The sequence below is a fragment of the Ictidomys tridecemlineatus genome, chromosome 5 (genome assembly GCF_052094955.1).
Source record: "Ictidomys tridecemlineatus isolate mIctTri1 chromosome 5, mIctTri1.hap1, whole genome shotgun sequence".
Lineage (NCBI taxonomy): Eukaryota > Metazoa > Chordata > Mammalia > Rodentia > Sciuridae > Ictidomys > Ictidomys tridecemlineatus.
In genome coordinates this window covers 183,151,254-183,174,827 of record NC_135481.1, presented here as the reverse complement: position 1 = coordinate 183,174,827, position 23,574 = coordinate 183,151,254, and the positions used below count along the sequence as shown (strand labels likewise).

The 23,574-nt window shown below is 45.0% G+C and overlaps 1 long non-coding RNA gene across 5 annotated transcripts in view; it reads left to right on the top strand.

Moving 5' to 3' along the window:
• The window catches only part of LOC144378131 (uncharacterized), a 149,664-nt gene that overhangs the window by 11,753 nt on the left and 114,337 nt on the right, over nucleotides 1–23,574 (top strand). Inside the window, exons 2-3 of one of the 5 annotated variants that reach the window (XR_013439703.1) lie at nucleotides 18,444–18,594; nucleotides 21,195–21,407. The exons of 3 other annotated variants lie outside the window; for them this stretch is intronic. This is a non-coding gene — a long non-coding RNA (uncharacterized LOC144378131). The remainder of the gene's footprint in view (nucleotides 1–18,443; nucleotides 18,595–21,194; nucleotides 21,408–23,574) is intronic. One more of the 5 variants, XR_013439702.1, reaches the window with a different exon arrangement.

The following is a 23,574-nucleotide window of genomic DNA, read 5'->3' as shown; positions in this document are numbered from 1 at the left end:
GACTGTAGCTCTTGGTGAAGGAAAGATGACATTTAAGGCTGAATTTAAATCTCAGCTCTACCACCTCTGCTCTGTGACTCCAAACAAGCAACCTCGTTTTTCCCAGTTTTAAAGTCTCGGTCAACGGAGGTCTGTTTCAGCATTCTTTTGGATCAGGAGAGGTCCTGCAGGTGAATTGTTCCTGGTTCCCAGGGGAAGCTGAACTCCAGGTGGAGCTGTGTGGTCCATCAGCGTGGGGATGGCGGGCAGCCCCTGGCCTGCTATCCAGAGTCCCTGCAAGGATGCTCCAGCTATTCTGCCAGGTCTACCTCAAGGCTGATCTGTTTGAAGGACGTGTGTCCCACACTTACCCGGCTCTTCCTATCACCCTGCTGACTACATTTCAAAGAAATCTCCTTTGAGTTCTAAGGCACCTTGACAAAACGTTCTCTCTGGCACGAAGGCCTCTCGTTTCACTGGGCGGCATGATTAGGTGTGTGGACCCTCCCGTGGGCTCTGTGCTGATCACTAGGTGGGCTTCTCTTTTGGTTCCCTCTGCCTTTCCACCAGCTGAGGTGGTTCTCCTGGAGCCCTGAGGCGCTCCCTTCTCTGCCCTCGAGGATCCCTGACTCCAAGGAGCTCAGCTTGACTCACCTTTCAGACAGTGTGTGGGTTTGGGATGGTAACTGCCTTAACCAGCCTATACACCTCCAAAGAATGTCGCCATCACTTGCTTTCAAACTACCTGAAAGGTAAAAGCACAAACTGACTTCCATCAGGTCCAGGAGAGGTGGGCTGGCCTCAGGCACATGGGGCCTTGAGGAAAACTGGTGACAGTCACAGATCCCTGGGCCTCATCCCCGAAGCTTCAAATTCTGGAGATTTGGGATGGGCTCTAGGATCCTGCTTCCTAGACCAGGGATTCTGTTGTGGGCAATCTGTATTCAAACATGGCATTCTTTGAGTGACACTAACATATGGCTATTGCATGAATGTGTATTCGTCACATATATGTAGGGTGGAGGACCGGGCAGACAGGGACCCAAATTTCATTTTATGGGCTGTGTGTCTCAGTCATGTCCTTTTGCCTTTCTGTGCTTTGTTTTTCTCATTGGCAAGATGTCCTTGTCTGAAATTGTCACAATGGAGCATTCTCTAAATGCCAGCGGAATGCCAAACCCCTTTAGCACCCTATTTAAGCTTCATAGCAGTGCCCAAGGCAGTAGTTGTTATTTTTGAACTCTGGAGACCACCATCCCCCTTGTGTCAACTGTGGTGCTGGATGGCAATAGGTTTAGGTATCTGCAGAGTACCCAGGACAGTGCCAGGCTCCTAGCACGTGCTCAGTGTACCCTCACTACCCCACTCACAGTCCATTGTCCCAGCGCCAGTGGGTTAGAAACTGTCAGGGAGCTGAGAACGGGGCTTGCAGGGCCTGGAGGGGCTCAGGGCCACGTGATGGATGTCAGTCCATCAGTGAGAATTTGCCGAGGCTTACTGCGTTCATGGAGAGGGAATCCACAGGAGCAAGGTGGGCATCCTGAGATTGTTTAGTTGGGATGATTTTCCAAGAGAACAAAGAGATAGATGGGGAGCCTTCCAGATGGGCATTCCTACAAGGAAGGGCTCAGCAGGTCCCTGGGAACAACTGCACTAGGGTGAGGGATTTCAGGATGTGTGATTTTTTTTGTGGACTTGGGGATGTTATTCCTTCTCTTTGCTAAACAATGCTTTGTCCAATTGTTTTATCCAGGGAAATAACTGCATCAGTGTTGTGGATAGATGGAGACAGATTATTGACATAAACATAAAGCTAATTTACTTTATCAACAATAAAGCAAACCATACCAAAAAAGAACAAAGGACAAATGTGGTTTATTACTTTATTATTTTGTAGCAAGTCATGTTTTCTACTTTTTTCATTCATCAGTTTTCCTACCTGAATTTTAGGTCATCTAAGTTCCATGGGTCGGCCAATGTTAAACACCTTCTAAGTTCCATTCAGAACTTCAAGGTAAACTGACCAGTAAGCAGAAAGCAGGCTTTTTTTTTTTTTTTTTTGCTAGAATAGTCCTTTTATTCCTCCAATAAATATTTGTTGAACATTTACTGTGAGTGAGGCAATGTTTTTGGGCACTGGACATAAATCAGTGAACCAAATAGACAAAAGTCTCTGCTGTTCTGGACTTTATGTTCTAATGGGGGAAGATGGGGGGAAAAACATGCAAAAACAAATCAATCAGAACATCAGGGGAAACTGGATGAAGAGCATATGGGAACTCTATGTACTATCTTTGTTGATTTTCTATAAGCCTAAAATGAAAACTCAAAACCCCCAAATATATATATTCTTGATGACATGTGCTCTGAAAAAAAAGTAAATCAGGAAAGAAAATTTTGAAAAAAAAAATGACTTTGGAATGAAGAGTTGAAGACTATAAAACAGAGAACCATGGGGATAGCTGAAGAAAGAATATTAGAGAAAATGCTGAAGGGCAAAGTTATAGTGAAACCCAGCCTCCAAGAGGTGCCCAGTGACCTTGGGGTTCATACCCCTGTGGAGTGCCTTCCCACATGGAACAGAGGGACTTGTATAAACGATTGGATATTCTGAAAATGCAACTTCCATGTTTGGGTCATAAAAGAGATTCTGGCTTGAATTTTACTCCTTTGACTCACTTGTTCTATGGGATGCTGGCCACCACGTTAGGACACTCAAGCAGCTCTATGGAGAGGTCCATCTGCGGAGGAACTGAGGCCTCCTGCCAACAGCCAGGGCTAATTTTTGAAGTGTGTGAGGAGGCAGAATCACCTAGCTAAGCTGCACCCAGATTCCTGATTCACATGAACTCTGTGGGGTTTAATAATGTTTTTAGTGTTTCAATCAGCAACCAGTTGGGGTTATTTGTTACACAGCGATACATAACCAATACAGGTGTTGAGGTGGAAACATGCCTGGTCACTCGAGGACCAGCAGGGAGGTGATGTATTTGGAGATGAGGACATATGGTGAGAACAGGAAGGAGTTCTGAGTCACTTTCCTGCAGAGGAAAAAGGCTTCATTTCTTTGAGGATTATTATTTTCTCAGCAATTGGCTCTCCTGTGCATTTCTCAGGCCCAGACCTTGGGAATAAGTTAGCCATGCTCATTTTCTTCCCTCCTCTGGTCTTCTGAGGTGGGTTTCCATCTCCTCCTCCCAGGAAGTCTGTGGTGGTGTTATCCTTCCTGAAGTGGTTTCAACGAGACCTCATGCTGAAAAGGGGCCAATGACTCTTTGGGCATTTTTTTTTTTAAAGGCCGGATTTATTTTGTTAAAAATGAACACAGATTTAAACAAAACAGAACAAAAAAAGAGAGAGAGAAAGGAATTTGATTCTTTTGAAAGGTGTTGTTCAGAGAAGAATCCACACAAGAGATGAGGTTTGAGGGAGGCTCAGAAGATCGTTTGGGATATTTAGGATAGATGGGTAAAGATGGTGGGTAAAGACACAGAAATAGGAGAGACAATGGTCTGAGAAGGCTTGCTGCTTTTTGGGAATTCAGCAAAGTTGGTGTGGAGACTGGGAAGATGGCTCAGGGGCCAAGGGAAAGGTAGGGAAGAGGGAAGGTTCTGGAAAGGGATTTGGTGGTGCCAGACTGTTTAAATGGCATTCTCCAGAGCAGAGGTTCTCCTCCTGGGGAGCTTCCAGTCCTTCAGAGGTGCTCTGCCAAAAGGTGGCTCAGCTGAGTTCCAGGTGGAACTGTTTGGTTGCAAGGTTTATAAAAATCCTTTCTAAGGATGGAAATTAGGACTAAAAAAGGAATTTATTGATTTGCTAAATGAAAAGGCCATGGTTCCATGTAATCAGGACTTATTTTCTCTCCCTCTTTAGGCTTGTCTTCTGCCATGTTGACAATATTCTCCCTTGGCTTGCTGTCTCCTGTGGGTGTGAGGTGGTTGTCAGCATCTTTCTAGGGTTAAATCTAGCAGAAAAGAGAAATGGTGTTTCTCCTGGAACACCCAGACGAAGTCCTGATATTTATTGTGATTGATGAGTCAACTCGTGTAGGCCTCGTGCCTTCTCACAGGCCGATCGCTACGACTAGTGCATGCAGAACTTTGGCCAGGCTTAGGTCATCTGCTGCTGTGGGAACCCAGAGATTGGAAGCAGGGTATCTCCCAGGTGGAAATCAGGCTAATGTTCCCAGTGGGTGCATGCATCATGTGACCAGATGCTAAAGAACATATATTATAGAAGAATCAAGATTGATGCTTTATGAGTATATAAAAGAGCATATGGATGAAAGATCTCCATTAAATTGTCAAATAGTGGAGATTCTTTATAGATTCTATGAGGTATTGTAACTATATGTAATAGTCATGATCGAATTGTCATTATTGTTTATATGTTTCGTATTATTTTGAATCTTTGAACACATTTGTATTTGCTAGGGTAATGCTAATTACTGTCACAGAAAAACTAAAACATTAAAAATATTAATGGCTTAAAACAACTTTCCCTCAAGCAAAGTCGAATGTGAGTTCTTGATTGGCTGTGCTAGGGCTATGTTCCACAGAGTCATTCAGGGATCAAGGCTCCACTATCTCCTTGGATCTTAAGTGTCCTTTCTTCAAGCTAACAGACAGAAGAAGAGAAGATGGAGAGAGGGTACCTGATTCTCAAACACCTTTGCCCGGAAGGAAGAAACACAGCACTTTCACTCATGTTTTAGTGATGAGAGGAGTCACACTGTTCCATCTATCAGAGGGGGCTGGAAAATGTCATCCTGCCTGGGTGACCGTGGTCCAGCAACCTTGTGGAATGGGAGCCTGTAACTTGGTGGGCAGCTAGTTGACTTTGCCACAGCCTTCAAGATATTGCCTCCAATTGTGTTTTTAAGTCACAGACTATAAAAGGAGAAGAATAATTGCCAAAGGTGATTATGAAGCCCCCCCCCACAATTTTTAGACAGGAAAATGTCACATCAGCTCAATCTGTGCTGTGGTGACATGAAAGAGATGATGTGGAATGGAAAGGAAGGGCCCACATCTCTGTTACCCCCACTTCTGCACCTTTTTTGAAGGGTGCCTACCCTGAGGTGCCTTGTGTTTATTATATTCCTTCCATGTACTAGGGACTCGCCATGTGCCGTTTTGAAAGACTCTCTATTGGTGCCTGAGCAATGCTGTGTGGCAGGTACTATTATCAGCAATTTACAGATTAAAAAAAAGTTCAGAAAAGGGAATTGATGCATCCAAAATGTTCTGGGACTCAGGTGGACTGTCACTGAAGCTGCTGTTCTGTATTTGGGAAGGTATTTGAGGACACTGTGGTGCCAAGCATGTATTTGCGCTGTGCCATGGCATCTTAGGGAGCAGGAGTCTGAGTGACCAGGGGTGATGGAGTCTGGCTGGCAGCTGGATTCGAGAGCACTTTGCACATCTACCTGAGGCAAATATTTAAGCACTACTCTTCCTGTCTCCTGCCCATCCCATGGGTTCACCTCCAAGTCCCTAACAGAGATGTCAGGGAGGCCCCTCGCCAGTTCCTAGGAATCTGTTCCATGGCTCCTGGCACTGGTGGGGAGGGGGCCACAGGCATGTTCCCTGGGCTGGAGGAGCCAGTTCTGCTGACTGGACAGATGGGGCCCACGCACCGGGACCTGGGGAGATTGAGAGGAGAAAGTGGCTGAGCACAGCTCTGCGAGGCCTGGTGATTTATGAGGAGCAGCTTCCGCGGGCCATCTGGACCAGGAACTTCAGGAAGCACATCCTGTGTGGAGGCGCAGGCAGTGTGGGAGACCTGCCAGAGAGGAGGAGGGCTGCAGAGAAGCAGGAGGAGGGAGGAGAGGAGGAGGCAAGGGTGGGGCAGAGGCAACATGGGAAGAGCCCCAATAGTGGTACCAGACAGATCCCGAGCTTCTACCTGCAGACACTTTGGACAGGACTTGAACCCCTCAAGGGCTCAGTTTGATCAACTTCAAAATGGAATCACAATATACCTGCTGTGCCTCTAAGTCGTTTAAATGGACTATTACTTCTAAAGTAGCCTATCCAATGCCTTGAAGGAAGGAAGTGGGTGTTATGGAGCTTCTTCCCCATGCCAAGTGCCCAGCGAGGTGTGGGAAACACAAGGATTCCCAGAATTCACGGTCTGGTGATGGGACAGGCTGTTTTGTAATGTGTGAGAGTTTTACAGCGAACTCTGGGAGCACAGAGGTGAGAATGACTAATTCTACCTGGCGTAGACATTTGAACTGGGCCTTAGAGGAGAACGAAGAGCCAAGTGTTCCGTGGAGAGGTAGAAGAGGGAAGAGCCAGCAAAGCCCTGCCGTTGAATGTTGGTTCATTCCTTTATAACTTCAGCCCTGATGCTCCACTGAGCTCTGGATCCAGAGGTCTGCTGTCCACATCTGGATGTCTAATAGACACTTCAAACTCAACATGATTGAAACAGAACTCCTGGTCACTTTTGCCCTTTCCTATCAACCTTCTTCCTCTCAGTTCCCCCCTCTCTTGGTAAATAGACCCACCATCCACTCAGTTATAGAAGCCAAGAGTCTAGAAGGCATTCACCATCTTTGATTTGTCTTTTTCTCTTCCATGATCAGAGGTGCCAGGCTGCGCTGCTTCCTCCACGTGCATCCTCCTGGGATTGTGTGACACTGTGGTCCTGACCTCATACCCCCAAACTCAGTCTAGTAGAGAGTCCTATCAGTCCTTATCTCCCAGGTACTTCCAGAACCCACTTAACTTCTTCTTCTCCATCTCTGCTACCAACACAGCCTAACCCCGTGGCAGGGTCTTGCCCAGGAAACTGCAATGGGCTTAGAACTCATTTTCCTTTTCCACATCTGTCTTTTATAATCCAGTCTCCTCATAGCTTCTAGGGTGGTCTTCAAAAGAAAAGAAAAGGCAAATCCAAACACCCCTTGGGGCTGGGGTTGTGGCTCAGCGGTAGAGCGTTCACCTAGCACGTGCAAGACCCTGGGTTTGGTCCTCAGCACCACTTAAAAATAAATAAATCAAATAAAGGTATCGTGTAAAAACAAAGCAAAGCAAAACAAAACACCCCTCTGCTTAAAACCTTCATCAGACATTTGTTCTCACAGTATTTCTATATAACAAATCACCCTCATACTCAATGATAACAAGGATTTATTTCTTGCTATATGTCTGAGGGTTGAATGAGACTTGGATGATCTACATGGGATTTGACTCCTGGTCTACAAGACTTTTTATCCTCTTCAGATCAGTGGCTACCAAGACATATTCTTTTCATCGTGAAAAATCAGGATCACTAGAAGGCAAGCCTGTCTGTGCAAGAACATTCTAAGCCTTGTTTCCCAACAGACCCACTACCTCCCATTGCTCAAAGCAAGTGATGTGGCCAAGTTCAAAGTCAAGGAGAAAGGAAGCACAGTCTATGCCATGAGGAATCGTGGACTAAAGAGTTGGGACCATTATTCCAGTTTTCAGGATAGGTCTTAGTGGCTTTCCATTAACCTTGGAATCAGATCTAGACTCTACTCCCTTCAGGACCCAGTTCCTGATATATATTGACAATCTCAACTCCTATCATTATGTCCCTCACCCATTCATCTCTGGCCATGTGTTCTAGACTGTTCCTCAGACTTTTCAAACTCTTTTTCCACCTCAGGACGTTTGCATTTGTCATTCTTTGGAATGCTGCTCAAAGTCACACGACAGACTCCTTCTTGCTATTAGGTCTCAGATGAAAGATCACTTATACCTAGAGAACTTGTTAAAGATGCGGACACCTGAGCTTCACCCCAGAAATTCTGAAACGGCAAGTCTTGGTGTGGGTCCCAGGAGCCTCTTTCCACAGCCGATACCAACGATAATGTTTTGTGGACACATTCTGAGAAATATATGCAAGAGAAAGGCTGGGAAGGAAGTGGAGAGCTTACGTCTGTTGGGGGTTCAGGGAAGGTTCCAGGAGAGTCAGTAGCTTAGCCAAGGCTTGAAGGATGTGGAGGAGGGTATGAGGAAGAGAGGACTGGACGTCTTGGCATTATCTCACGACCCCTCGAGCATCCTCGGTGAGGCAAGTTACTCTCCCTGGATCCCACACCCCATTCAGCCCAGCCCCTGCTGGCACTACCTCCCATTGATGACGTTATATATGACCACCATCCCAGTGTCTTCGGACAAGCAATTCCACAGGAAGTCTTAGAAAGCGTTTTCTCTCTAAATGATCTTTTTTAGTGTCTGTCACCCGGAGTTGTAGAGATTTTATATCATCTATGAAATCCTATTAAGATTTTATTTCCTTATTTTCCTTTTATGATGACTGGGATTTCCTTCCTGAGAGAAGGCTTCAGGAAGTGGGTGTGCCTTGCTGGGAGCCTGGCCCTGGGGAGAGTGGGCCTGGGGCAGCCTTAGCCTAAGTGGCAGCAAAGGTCTTCAGAGTCAGCAGCATCCTGTAAAGTCTCGTGGCCTAGTCGCTACCCAACAACCCCCTTTTTGGAGCATCCTCTGACTCAGGAAAGAATGCCATGGGCCATGGAGTCAGGAGATCTCACCAACAAGGCAGAGGACCTTATTTCAGACCTAGTGCTTCTTAAAGGGCATCTTTCAGGAGGTTCATTAATTGAGTGACTCCAGGTGATGGTGATGGTAGTGGTGGATAATATGAATAGCTGCTGATGATTGAGTGCTTAATCTGTGTGGTATGATGCTAAGCATTTCACGTCTTATCTCATTTAATTCTTATGAAAGCTTTATTAATGAGTGTTATTATGATCCATTTTACAGATGAAAAAAATAAAAGATCAGAGAGGATAAATTTCCATGAGGGTGGAGGAGCTGGGATTTCAATCCACATCTGTGGGACTCAGGTACCTCGATTCATGGTCTGACTGGGTTGTTCCTACAGAACCCAAGTGGATTCCTGATATTCATGGTCTGACTGGGTTGTTCCTACAGAACCCAAGTGGATTCCTGATCTTCTTTACCCAAGGGCTCATGGGTCATGCAGAAAATATGCAGGTCTTCAGACTCAGCAGGACTCCATGATCAAGATTATGGTCCATGTTTTCTATTGGAAAATTGGATGGTGTTTGCCCATCTTATCTTTCCATTTCCTAAATTCACCACACTCCCTCAAGAGTCCATTTAGACAAGGGCTCAGAGTTGAATGTCAGTATTTCAGAACCTGAAAGATCATCAAGCCCACCCGCTTCATCAGAGAGAAGGAGAAATGGACTTGTCTGAGATCACAAGAATCTATAGAAGCTGGGTTCACGATTCAGGGTCTTTCTCCTATAACATTGTAGATTCATTGTGTGACATTGAATAAGTCATCCTTCTGAAGAATAAAACAGGCAAATATCCACAGAAGCAGTCCCAGAGAAAAAGCTAAATTTCTAGAGCAGCAGAAAGCTTTGACCAATTGGAACCTAAAGTGACAACCTTCTCTAATAGCTCAAAGCCAGGATGGTTTAGCGAGTCAGGAATGGGATCTTTAAGGCTCATTCTTTCTTGTGGCTCCTTTTCTCATTTACTCTAATGGGAATCCAAGCTGTTTGCTGATGCCTGTTAAGTAGGGGACTAAAGAGGTTTGGAGGCATCAAAAGAGAAGTGGATTGAATTCAGTCTAATCATCATGCTGACTGATTTCCAAATATGAGTGAGTAAATGGTTAACAACATGTTTTTGAAACAACAACAATAACAACCATGACAACAGCAACAAAGCCCTGACTTACAGCTTCTGACCACTTCCACGGTGTAAATGCTCCTGTGACGGCCAGTTTCAAGTTACTAGCATGATGTTAATCAACTTGCAAATTTCTTGAAAATTTACAGTTGGCACTTTGTTACAAGATGACTGTAGCACATGATTGCTTCCAAGCTTTAAATACTTAGCTACATCTTGCTTTTTAAACTTTGATATCAGGCTTCCAAAGCCATGGGTATAAGATGAGGGGCAGGTTGGGTGGGAGCATGCAGATCACTTGGAGAGCACATTGATATGTGGCTTTTCCTGTGATATCACAGCCTATGTTTCGTATCTAGATGACAATGTTGCCATTTTTACCTGATTAAAGAACAAACAGAAGTGGGATTTGTGTTCACAACCTATGATACTGATTTCATATAATTTTCACAATTCTATCACATTTCTTGCAGTTACTATTTTTTTTCCCCTCCTGGGATGGCGTGACATTATGTTGGGATACTGTGTTGAGAACAGTTCCTCTCTTATCCTTTCTGTCAGGCTCTCTTCTTTCTGGGCTTACACTTGCCTATGTTCAAGGCTTTGGCACATGCACCTTATACATTTTCCCTGCCCTCATCCTGTACCAGGATGGGGGCGGGGTGGGACTTTGTGGTTCTGAATCTCTCCTTGGCACATATTCTTAAGCATGAGTGAGGAGTCAGTGATTCAGTTTGAAAAGAGAAACTGCAGACAGATGTACTGTTCTCACATCTGGCTACTTGGAGGTGCAGCTGCAGTTGGCCACCCACTCTTTTTGCACCTGTGGGGGAAGGGACCACTTCCTTTATCATGCTGGGGTCTTTGTTGCATGGGGGAAGACATTTAGGCCATGTTCTTGGAGATGCCAGGCGAACTCCTGGAATCGGGGTAGATATTTTCTTAAATCTGAGTGGGCTGACAGATTCCCTGAGGCCCTGGTCAGCTCCTCACACCAGCTGACTTGGCTCCTGAGACAAAGCACAAACCCATTTTTATCCCAGTGACTCCAATCGCACATCTGCTGGCGTTAGGAAACCCATTCCCCAGATGGCATTGAGCCAGAAAATTAGCAATGATCAATGAAAGGGGAAGGATGATGAAATAAAAGTGGAGTCTCAATTATGCTCTAAACGAGCAAGACGATGTTAAGACTTCAGTAGAGGAGGGGCCAGGGGCTGGAGGAAGGAAAAAACGATTACTTGGAAGAATTCAGTGCCCCAGTCTGGACTTAGCCATTGATTTCCTATTCTGGTTCCATAGATGGACCATAAAGCCTTGTAGAGTGCACGTCTCCTCCTGCTATATTTCTCCACAATCTGCATAAAGGAATGGTGAGTTCCCCTGCCCTGCATTTCTGTCCAACAAATCTGGCTCCTAGGGGGTTCTAAAGGGATGGATATCTGAGGATATTATGTTCCGGATTCAAACTTACCAGCTGCTCCAGGACGTTGAATTTGTGAATTCTGTGCAAACCATGGTCAAAGTTGCTCTTATAAAATCACAAAAGTGATTGGTTGTGTGTGTGTGAAAAGGAGGGCTGGAGGTTTCTATGAGATTTCAGTGGTCTCTTTCTAAAAAGACACACAAACCTCTTCTTTTCTTCTTTAACTGCTAAGAGGCAGAGTAATTGACGTTGAATTTGGTGATTTGCCCTGAAAAATGCAATCACTGGGACAGCCTGTACGGGTCATTTAGAATGGAAACCAAATGTTTTCTTCCATATAGATCCATAACGTAAGACTTATCTCCCATCTGGCAAAACCTCTTTCCGTAGAAATGTTCAGAGTGGAATTGCATTAATAAGTCGACATCAAGTGAAATTTACTATTTATGCACTTTCAATGGTCTCTGGAAACTGAGTTGCACATCGGCCTTGTATCAATAAACATCTCTACCTGCGGGTTTTCAGGACAGATTAGCTGAGAAGAGCCATTATGTGATGAAAGAAGAGGGCATGCTGGGAGAAAAATGAAATCAAACATTCACCCGGGGAAAAACACTTCCTTCCTGGATACTATTTGGATTTTAATTTGTTCTTTTTTTTTTCCCCTCCCAAATATAAAATAAAATACAAGATGTTGGTGCTGTTTAGAGATAGTCCACATCTGTACGGCAATGAGACAATTCTCCAAAGTACAGCTCGCAGTGGGGTATTTATTTAATTCGTATTGGTTTTGGACCGCAGCCTGTAATGAGGAAAGATATGGAAAGAGGCAGGAGATGGCAGTTGGAAGTCTGTACCTTTTTGAACATGAAAGTACAAAAGGGTCATGCATGTATTTAGGTTTTAGTGAAAATTCAATAACTTTAGCTGCAGACACTTTGCTCCGGAACACTAATAAAAATGGAAGAGCTAATAAAGGGCCCGAATTTGAGCTTCTTAGAGATGAAAGCTGGCATCTGGCCAGATTCAGCTGCCCTCGATGTTGAAGAATGTGTTTTTGCACATGGGCTGATTGAGGATGAAGCTGAGTTTAAGGCACCTTCTACCAGCATGTGAGCCCCGGTCCTGAAAATGTCAGACAGACATACTGAAATCAGATTCACTGAGGGGGGTCTCAAGGATGCTTGAGATGTTCTTGCTAGGAAACGCCTTAACAGAAAAACAGGCTAGAGTTAAAAACAGAAAAGTCCTTCCCAGAGCTGGACCATCCTCCATGGGGTCTTTTGTTACTCTGCAGGGTAGTGGCATGAAGATCTCATCAGAGCTTGTGTGTGAGTCAAAGGCCCAAAGCCTCTAAGGCAGAGTCACCAACTAGCAAGGAGTCGTAAGATGGAGGAAAGGGCTCGTCTGCACAAGGTCAAGGACTCTCCTGAATTAGCTAGGTCCATCCTCTTCTCCACCAGGTACTGTTACTTGTTTCCATTTGGAGATGCTCAATGATCTAAAACCACACCCCTGCAAGTGGCATATCCAGGACTTGAACCGAAGGCAGGAATGAACAACATGGCTAGCCCAGCCAAGCCAATCGGGGTTCACATTCTTCAGCTCCAGGATGAAATCAGAGGTCCAGAAAGAGAAATCTGGGGTGGGGCTTAACGGAGTGATTCACTTTGTTCTTGGACTTGACCATGTATGCAGAGAGCCTTTTTAGAATCTTCTTGGGGTGGGTACCCTTGGCTTCAAGGCTGTGAGGATGAGCTTGCCCACTTTTGCAGAAGGCTGCCTGAGAGAAAGCTCAGCTTTCTCTTTGAGCTAGAGATTCTTAACCTGCACTATCTCTGCCTGAAGTCTAGAACATGGTTCTGTAGTGTCGCTACAGAACCAGGCATGTTACATGGCCCATTACATCCCGTGTCACACTAGATGTCACAACTCTTAAGAGTGGATGCCTTAGTAATCCATTCCAGAGATAAAAAGAGTGAAGCTACCAGCTCATGATTTGGTATAGTTCTGTCTATATTTAAGTGCATGTGGTTTAATGTGGACTGGGAGAAGTGAGTTTGGGTCTCTTCTGGAGAAACGTGAGGGATGCTCCTGGCATTTTGGCTGAACTCACTGCTGTGGACTGAGGCACACGTGTGCAGGGTTGGAGCCTGACAGCAGGAGGGGTCACCGCACGCACCCAGCTCTTCCCCCTAGCCCATTCTCACAGCCCCCAGCTCTGCCCAAGGCCCTTTTTGTCTGCCTGAGTTCCTTCCCCTTTTCTGTAGAGTCCTGGAGCCTCTCACCCAGCACAGCTGACCTGCCAATGATAAATACCATTTAATTACAGAACAAGCTTTTCTGCCATTTCTCTCAGCATGGCTTCTATTGCTGAAGATTAAACTTCATTCCAATACCACTGAATTACCTTTTTAAACCTATTATTTCAATGTGATTAACTTCACTTCTTTTCATTTAGCTGTAAGCAAAATCTTGTTTACAAGGCAAAAATAGTCTTTGCCTTAATACCGGCAATAATAATACAAACGAACATTGCAAGAAAATAATTTATGTGAAAAACAGGAAAAAATGGCATTGATACATGAGTCTCCTCTTCAATTAATAAAAAGGAGAAAATATTTAAAAACAATTTATCAAAGAAATATATACAGTTCATACATCATGCATTTGCAAAGTGGGTACGAATATTCATTCCACAAATAGCCCTGTGACCCTGGGATTCTAATTCTTTTGTGTGTGACGGAATCAGAGTTATGGTTAAAATCCAGAGCTGGGTTTGGTTAAGGGAGTCCTGGGACAGGCTAAGCTGCTATCGGAAAAAGAGGCTAGTGTTTGTGGGACACCTGCCACATTCTTTAAATTTTTTATTTTTTTAGTTGTAGATGGTCACAGTACCTTTATTTTATTTGTTCATTTTTATGTGGTGCTGAGGATTGAACCCAGTGCCTCACACTTGCCAGGCAAATGCCCTACTACTGAGCCACAACCTCAGCCCCTGCCACAGTCTTTTGAACATGGCTCAAATGCTTCTGAGGGTTTTAGAGAAAGCTGCTGTTTTTGCAAGCCTGGTTGGGCAATTCAACACCTAGAATGGTTTTGAAGGCACACCTCCACCATTTCATTTACATCTCTTCTTTTCAAGATAAAATTCCAAGTTATAAAAATCAGATTTTTAGTAACAATTGCAAAAGGGATAAATGATTGGCGATTTAAAAAAATGATTTTTATTTGAAGCGAACCCTGGCAGACTGTTTCCTGAAAGTTGTCAAGGCCGGGTGGCCGCTGGGAAGTGGTGGCATCTGTCACTGCAGTTATGCAAATCCCCTCCTGTTGGGGCCAGAGTTTGGAGAGGGGAATCATGGCTGCATGTTGGCAAAACAGACACCGTATGCTGCCACCCGCATTTCTCCCTAATTTATTTTTACCATTTTCTTTTATGGCCTTCCAGAGATGCTCGTCCCAGGGAGTTCCTTTACAGGGCAATGCAGAGAAATTAGCATTTACATCATATTTAACAGTTTACAAAGTGTTCCTCCACCCACTCATAAAACAATGTGCTTTTATAAGGAAAATATCAATAGCAGAATAACTATTTCCACATATGGTGTCTGTGTTTAGCTGATGTATAGATTCCTTGATGGTTTAGGAGGAAAAATGGAAGTTAGGCATGGTGGCACATGCCTATAATCCCAGTGACACTGGACGCTGAAGCAGGAGGATCGCAAGTTCAAGGCCAGCCTTGGAAATGTAGCAAAACCCTGTCTCAAAATTTTTTTAAAAAAGGATTAGAGGGCATAGCTCAGTGCTAGAGCTAGAGCAGTGCATGTACAAGGTCCTGGATTCAATCCCCAGTACCACCACCAACACACACACACACACACACACACACACACACACACACACACACACCCCAAAACAAAACAAAACACCCAGGAAAAATAGACAATTGGCAAAAGGTTTTCTAGCCCAAGCCAGGGTGCCCAGTCTGCTGTGTATAGCCAGAGAGATGCTACTGGAAAAGTGCAGAACGTGATAGACATAGACACAGGGCCAAGGGACACAGGGGCTCCTACCCTGGCTCTCCTTTTCCTTCTCACGTGCTTTGTCTCCTAGCTGCTCTTTCTCACCCCTCACCAGCTTTTCTTGTCCCCCCCACCCCGCTTTCCTTGTTGCCTTTCCCCCTATGTTCCTCCCTCCATTTGATTAGCCATAGTTACTCAGCACCAGCTGTGGTCCAGGTTCTGAACTGGGTGCTGACATGAGAGAGGAGAATCAGACACCTTCCACCGTTCTAGCCCATGGAGGTTTTGGGAGTATAAAAATGAACTCCTACTTACATGATCATTTGGACTGACATTATCCCCTTCATCTGCATAACATCAAAATTATTTTCATCATGTGGAAACCCCCATAATGGAGACCCATACTGACCAGGAGAATGGTGCTACCTGGGGTCAAGTCTGGCCTCCTCTATGATAACAGGTCCTCTCTTTTTCCTATTACCTCTATCTTGTTCAACTCAGAAGTTGTTAAAAACTGCTTGTCAGGAAACTTATTTGCGTGTTCTCATCCTCACAACAGCTCATATTGTACAAGAGAAAGTGTAAGGAGAAGGTTTGGTTGCTTGCCATGCAGGCACTAGCCCTGTTCTGTCTTGGGATTTGCTTACAGTAGCCCAGGCAGAGAGCTGTTCACTGTGTCTCTGGGGACTGCTGGGGTTGGTACCCTGCTTCCCATCTCAGAGGAAGGCTTCCTTAGAGGAATAGAGAGCAGCAAAGCAGAGCTGACAGAGGAAGCAGTCAGTCCCTGAGAACAGGGACCACCCTCTGGGGCAGCTACCCTTAGCATACCCCATTATGACTTCTTGGGGGGCGACCAGGAACTGCAGATGCAGAGAGTGCTATCTTCTTCCAGGGTGGGGGCAGGGGCTCTGAGAGGCTGGGGGAAGTGCCAGAAACCATCAGGGCAGGTTGACAGATGTGTTTTCAGCATCTGCCTCACTCCTGGTGCTAGGCAGATGGGTTGCGGGGATCAGGCAGCTGAAAATCTGGATCCATTTCAAACCACTCCATTTCCCAGACTCTAAGCGAAATGTTTCCAGAGGGCAGCCATGAAGCCAGCAGCTCCAGGGTCCCCAAATAGAGAAAATGCCACCAGAACCCCACACAATGTCTGGTATTGTAGGTGGGGAATTCCGGGACCAAATGAAGATTCTCTGGCTTATGAAATCTCTTATATCTGTATCTGCCTTATAGTTCTGCATTGCACCTTTGATGCCTTTAGTGACATTGAAATATACCCACTTGTCAGACAGGACTGTCAAGATGAAGGCTGACTTGACTTCCTAGAACCATTCGGTCAATACAGAAGCCACTAGCCAGGAGTGACCATTCCTAATAGAGATATAGTGTTATTTGTTCACTGTGTTTGTGAGGGTTTTGAAATGAGGCTAACCCAAACTGAGATATACTCTAAGATACTCATGGCATTTCAAAAAAGAATGCAAACTATCCCATTAATATTTCTTATATCAGTTACATGTTGTAATCCAATACCTTAGATATATTGGATTAAATTAAATATATTATTAAAATTAATTTTACCTGCTCTTTTTTTTGACTTCAAAAAAATGTGGCCACTTAAACATGTAAAAGGATATGCAGAATATGCATTCTATTTCTTTTGAACAGTGCTATCCTAGAGGGACATCTCAAGGCATTGTCTTTAAATGACTTTGTGCTTGTGTCCCTAGTAAACTTTGCCCAGAGGCCCTTCCTGCATGACCACCAGATTGTAAAGGCATGAACCAGCTCTTCCTTTCCTGACGGGAATGTGAGTGAAATTGGGTCCTTGGGGACCAGGTCAGCTGTTTCTGAAGAGCTATAGCTTGGCTGCTTTGGTTGCTCTGAGCATTTCTGCTGATCTGCTACCATTGATGTCTAGACACAGACCCTGTGTTAGATCCCAATTCTCGTGGCTGTGGCTCTTCCCTCTGAACCCAAAGACAGGGCTTCTTCCTGGTTCCCATGGTGCCTGGACTTGTCCTTTTCTGACCCACAGGGCCCAGGATGCCCTGCCTCTTGCTTTGTACCACTTTTACCACGGGGTTCTAAGCAGGAGCCCCTGCAACTAGAGCAACCTTGGGGACGGGGACGGGGTGGGGGGCTTGCTATAGTTACCTCCATTTTGTGTCATTCTCAGCCCCCTACCACAAGGGACACTTTTCCAGTCATGGGCAAGAGCAGATCTCCCTAGGGGTAGGGGCACAGTGGGAATGGGATGCTCCCTTAGGAACTCCCAGAATTTCTCATCTTCTATGGTGAGTTCAATTTTGGGAGTGGATGAGGATTTGCCTGCAATTCTCTCTTTGAGTGGATACTTACTGAGCACCTGCCCCGTGAGCACTGGCGTCCTGCTGAGCCCTGGCAACACAGCAGCAAACAAAAGCATCATACTCCGGCCTCTCAGGGCTCCTTCTAGCAGGAGAGACTTGCTGATCAAGAAATCACTCCTCATTATAAACTGCAGGAGCTGCTTGGCAAATGGTGTTGGAAGCTGACCGGGTTTTGCGGGGGAGGGGTTGGGGGTCAGGAAAGGGTATGAGGTTTGAGCCGAAATTGTTGACTTTTGAAAGCTTGGCTTATGTTCCCGTCCAGCTCTCCTGAAAGAACTGGGGTCAAAGTCCTTAGGAGAGGTCTTGAGGATCCGGAGAGATTGGAAAATATTTACCAGCATGGCCTGAGGCAGAATTGTCTGGAAGGAAATTTTTAATGGGAATAGAGAAAACAGGATCCAGAAGGCCAGCAGGTCCCTGGCTTAATAGTAAGTCTGGGCTGCGACTGCGAGAGAGCATGGGGCTGGAATGCACCCTGGATTGAGGCAAGAGGCTCAAGACAAAGGTGGTGCAGGGTGACAGGGTGTGTGACTCCCTTCTGGCCAGGACTCCTGCTCTTGCAGACTGATGATTTAATAGCTCCATGCGGAGTTGCACATGGCATACTTGGTGTTTTGTTGGGTCCTGTGTTTTATTGGCTCTTAGAAAAGCATCCAGGGTATGCCTGATGGGGTGCTCAATGTCAGAAAGACCTGGTTCTAACCCTGATTTGACCCCCAGACTCACTGTGGGACCTTGGGCAAGCCCCCTCCCCTCTCTGGAACGTAGCCTCCTCATCTGTAAAATAAGGGGGCTGGACCGGGTGACCTCCAAGTGCACAAGCCCATCTCAAGGTCCGGGACTCTGGGAGTCAATGATGTGCTTGGCTGAGCTGTTCCCAGCGGTAGCCCAGAGGTCGGGGTTCAAGCCTGTTATGGAGCTGCCACTCACTGGCTGCCACTTCTGATATTAATTTCTTTTCTCACCATGGGGCATGAAGACTTCATGAATGACTCCAAGAATTGTTGGAGGCCTTGGGGCAGAAGTTGGCCCTGAAAGCAAATGGAGCTAACTCCCTAGAGCTCACGGACCCCAGGCTTTGGTGACTTGAACCAAATTGTTTCTCCTGGGACCTAACTGTGACCTAACTGGTGAGTGCAGGACTGGCAAGAAACTTGCCCTCGGATTGTTCTCATATCCATGCTCCGCCCCATGCCAATCCTGAGCAGAGAAAGTGCTGATTCTTTTGAAAGTCTAAAAAGGTCACGGATGCGGTGTTGCTCCAGTGACCAGTTGAGTAACTGAGTAAGCACCATGAATCTCAGTTTCTTCTCCCATAAAATGGGGAAGAGAAAGTCACTCACCTTCAAAAGATTATTAGGAGATTAAAAGTTTATATTATATGCAAATACCTAGTAAAACTTAAAACCCTATGTAAATTATTATAAAATAAAAATATAAAAATAAAAATATCCCTTCCAGATGAAAAAAAAAATTCTCTAGAGTTTGGAGATATTATTGCTAATCAATGTACTTCATATGCCCAGCACTATAACTTATGAAACACCTCTCTTGTTCATGACATCATTTTATTCTCATTAGTGACTAGGTGGCAGGTACCGTGCCTGGCAATGGCTCTTCAAGGGAAAATGGAATCCCCAAAGTCATAGTTATCCAGAGGGATGGGACCTGCATCAGATTGCCTCTAAGTGGGGAGTTTTCCCACTGTCTCAGGCCAGCTGAATGGGACACACAGCTCGAGGATTCTCTCCCCTGCACAACTCTTGGGGCATCTGCTATCCCGTTCTTGGTAGGTGTTGGTTACCCAGTCCTATGGCCCCTTTACTACAAGGGCCTTGGACATGCCCCTCTCCCTTTCCACATTGCCAGAGGAGTTGGTTTAGGATTCCTCTGTGGGAGATCAGAGAGCTCTGGCCAGGCAGCTAGAGGCACCAGCTTCATGCTCAAGTAAGTGGTGATTGGTCTGGTGGACCTTCCCGTGTCCTGGCTGACAGGTGGGCCTGGAGAACCCTAGGCCTTCAAAAGGGAAGTAGGTTAGTCACCAGCTAAGCTTCCTACCAAGGTCCTCCTCCAACAGGCTCCAATTGCACTGCAGATACTTGCTGAGCCCTTTTCCTGCCACTACCCTCCACCCCCAGGCCAGGGGTCACCTACTAGTTCCCATTCAAACTTTGTCCCTGTCCTTGAGAACCACAATGGCAGCCCAGAAAAGCCATCAGGGCAGCTATGAGAGATCAGTTAGCACAAAAGTGTCCGATTCCTTTCCAGCTAAACTGGAACATGTCTCTCTTCATGGGGGGGGGGGGGAATAAATAAATAAATAAGTCCCCAGAAACAATACCTTAGTCAGAATAATAAAATTAAATTATAACAGGGCTGTCAGTGACACAATATCTGAGGGTGACAAGATGTAATCTCAGTAAAAACATCGGATCTGTCTGTTTATAGATCTAATAAATTATGTTAGAATTGTGCTCTTATAAATCTAGGCTGTCGAGGAAACCCAACAACTAATTCATCAGTTGCTCACCGAGAGGACTCCTTCTCCGTTCCAATTGCTCACCATGTAGATAACAAGGAGCCTTACAGACCGGCTGGTTAAATGTCATTTGTTTCAGAGCTGTAACACGGCACGGATCATTGCTCACACATAGACACCCAATTATATTAACCTGTGCAGCAATACGGTGTAACGACATGACATTAACGCAGCCACTTCAGAGGGGCGACAACTTCCCTCCTCATAGAGGACCAGCCCTGGCTTCTCCCCAGCAGCCCCCTTGTCATTTAAATGCAAAACACAAGCTCCTGAATGGAAGGAGCAGAGAGTCACTTCTCTCTGAAATCGAAAACATTCTGTGCTTTATCCTCTGTCAGCTCGGAGGGGTGAGTTTTCTATCCAGTAGCTCAACTTTTCCAAAGAACGGAATCCCTACCCCACTTTCTGAAATCCACAGTTTCTTAGAGGTTTCAGAGGGCAGCTCTGGGATTGCTCCCCCAAAATATGGAACAGTGGGAAGACTGAGTTGGGGGAAGGGAGGCACAGAGCGATCCCTACCTGCAGAGGTAAATTGGCACAGAATTCTGTGCCAATTGGGGTCTCATTTTTTTTTTTTTTAATCTCATCAGAGACACAGGAGCAAGATGAACAGATCTAATTCACGCTAAAACCTTGTGCTCCACAATCTCAGCACTCTTGGCGTTTGGGGCTGGGTAATGCTTTGCCATGGGGATCCACCGTGTACACTGTAGGCTGTTTAGCAGGACCCCTGCTCTCTACCCACTAGGCACCAATGACAATAACCAAACATACCTCCAGGCCCTGCCAGACACCCACAGGGAGCACACTTACTCCCAGTTGAGGATCATTGGTCGAGGGGGAGCTTTTCACTCTCAAACCTTTAGTACATATTTGTAAGTCGTGAAGTTATTGCTGGACTTCAGGGCTCTTACGTTGCTTCTTAATAGAGAAAGGGCCTGTCTCTGACTCCCAGTCTCTCTGCTTAAAGAGGAGAGGTTCATTCATCTTTCAGGCTTCTCAGGTTAGAATCCCAGCTCCTTGGTGTAACAGCCATAACCCTCTGGGCCTCTGTTGTATCTTCTGTACAGTGGGGTTAATAATAGCACTGACCTGAGTGCGTGTTGTAAGGACCTGTGATTTATGCAAACTAAAGGCATATAGAAAGCCTTTGGCTTTGGTGTTATTTACATGAATGACCTCTCCTAAAAGATACTGGAGGCCCTGAAGATAAAGAATTCACTCGAACCTCAAGGACAGAGCCTGATCAAGGGGACAAGACAAAGCGGGTGTCTTCTGTGGAGAGCTCCAGTCCCAGCTGCCCATAGGATGGACCATGTATGTCCAGAAGAGGCCCAGAGGTTACCAGTACTGGTCCCTTCAATGGATCAATGAATCAATAGCTTTTATGTGCCACGTGCTATGGTAAGTGCTTCAAAGATTACATCCCTTGTTCATCATGATGGCCCTATGAGAGAGGTTCTATAGTTGGCTACATTTAACATGTGGGGAAACTGAGGCACGGAAAGATTATTATTATTTTAAAATAATTTGTCCAGTGTCATTCATTTAGTAAGTGGTGGACCTGGGATTTGAACCCAGACAGCCAGCTTCCAGAGTCCAAATTCTCATTTTTTTTTTTTTTTTAATGCTGAGGATTCAATGTAGGGTTTCAGACACGCGAAGCAAGTGCTCTTCCACTGAATTATACCCCTAGCCCTGGAGGCCACATTCTCAATCATTTAATTATGCTGCTCACTCCAGCACCCCTCGTGGATAGGAATCTGGGATTCTGTGCCCTGCTCAGGGTTGACTTGGGGAGTGGTAAGTGGGCAAGGCAAAGCCAGTGGTCCCAGAAGTTGAAACAGAAAGCTGTCATCCCCCATGTGACCTTTTTTCTGGGTTTAAGGTGATCCCTTCTGTTTCATCTTCCCCACCTTCCCATTGAAATGTTTATGAAAACATGCAAATATTCCCACATTTAAAGCACAAGAACCCTGGCGTATTGATCTGTAGTATGCATGCAATTTCTACCACCAAAACTTAGATGAAGACTTCAGGAAGAAGGCAGACTCAAGCTCCCCACACCGACTCTGTATCTATATCTCAAAACAAGGCATTTGCCTGAGGGAAAAAAGACTTCTCCACTTCTGCCCCTGCTTGGTGGGAATTGTGTTTGGCGGGAATTGTGTGCAGAGAAGGCTGGGCTTCTAGACCCATCCTACCCCAGCAATGTGTTTTCACCAGTTCAGTTGCAAGCACTCAGTGCCTCTGGGTGGGAGTGAACAGAGCAGGTGGTGCACATCTGGGGTGTGGTATTAGCTCTGGGAAAAGGATGATCCAGGATGTACTTGGGAATTCAGGGTTGGAGTTTGTACTATTCGCATACATTCTTTGGGAATGTGGGATCTTCTCACAGTAACGAGATCAGCTGGCCTCTACTCCCCAGGGCCCATCAGACTCATAGTGAATAGGGGGATGAGAAGCACTGGACAGTGAGAGAGAGGGTCAGAGGGTGTCGGAAGGGCCAATCCATGGCACAAGCTCTGGCTTCCTCAAATAGGAGCCAGAGGAACGGCAAGGAGGAGAGGAGGGGCCAAAGAAAATCTTATTTTGTTTATCAGAAAAGTCCTATCTGAAAGATTTTCCTTCCTTTTTGGAGAGTGGGCTTGGGGTGGGGGATAAGTAAGGGGAAAAAAAATAAAAAAGAAGCAGCATATGAGCCTTCTGAGAAAATCTGCATCTGCATCATAAGACAGAAGACATTTACTCACAAGGTACAAAAAGAACTTTCTTTTGGAATAGATCAATTATAGTAATCTGAAGAACATTTGAGAACACACCTGAATTGCCCTTTCAGCAAAATTCAGGAAAATATGCAGTTATGATATAAGAAATGAAATATGAATCAGTGATATCCCCATATATGATATGAAGGGAGAAAGCTGAGAAGAGTTGGAAATAAAAGAAAAGATAAATAAAATCCCAAAAGGTGTAACTATCAACATTACAATCAACATTAGAGGTAGTACAGAGCAGAACTGGCAATGCAGAAAATAGTCAATGATCACTTACTCTCCATATGCCTCAATGTTACCATCTGTTTAATGGTGATAACATAGTATCTGCCTGAAGAGTTCTTTGTGCAGTAAGTTAAATAAAGCACATTTGTTTACAGTAGAGTATTTGGGATGAAACATATTTGAATAAATATATGCTGATAATTAAAATATATTAAAATGATAATAATAATAATTAAATAATTAAAATCTAATATAAAAAGACTAGGGGATGGTGGTGTAGCTCAGTGGGCAAGTGTGTGCTTAGCAATGTGTGAAGCTCTATGTTCAATTCCGAGCACCCAAACAAACAAACAAAAATCCCCAAATAAACAAATAAACAAGCAAAACTAATATGCTTCCAAGAGAATTGGCTTTCGAGATACTTTAATTGTTCATTTGAGGATTTGAACCAATAACAGACAAAGCAGACATTGGACTTGGAGTCAGAAATCTTGAATAAACTTGAAAAACCCTAGCAGAATACAGAAGATAAAAAGAATGAGATTTTATATACATATATATAGAAAATA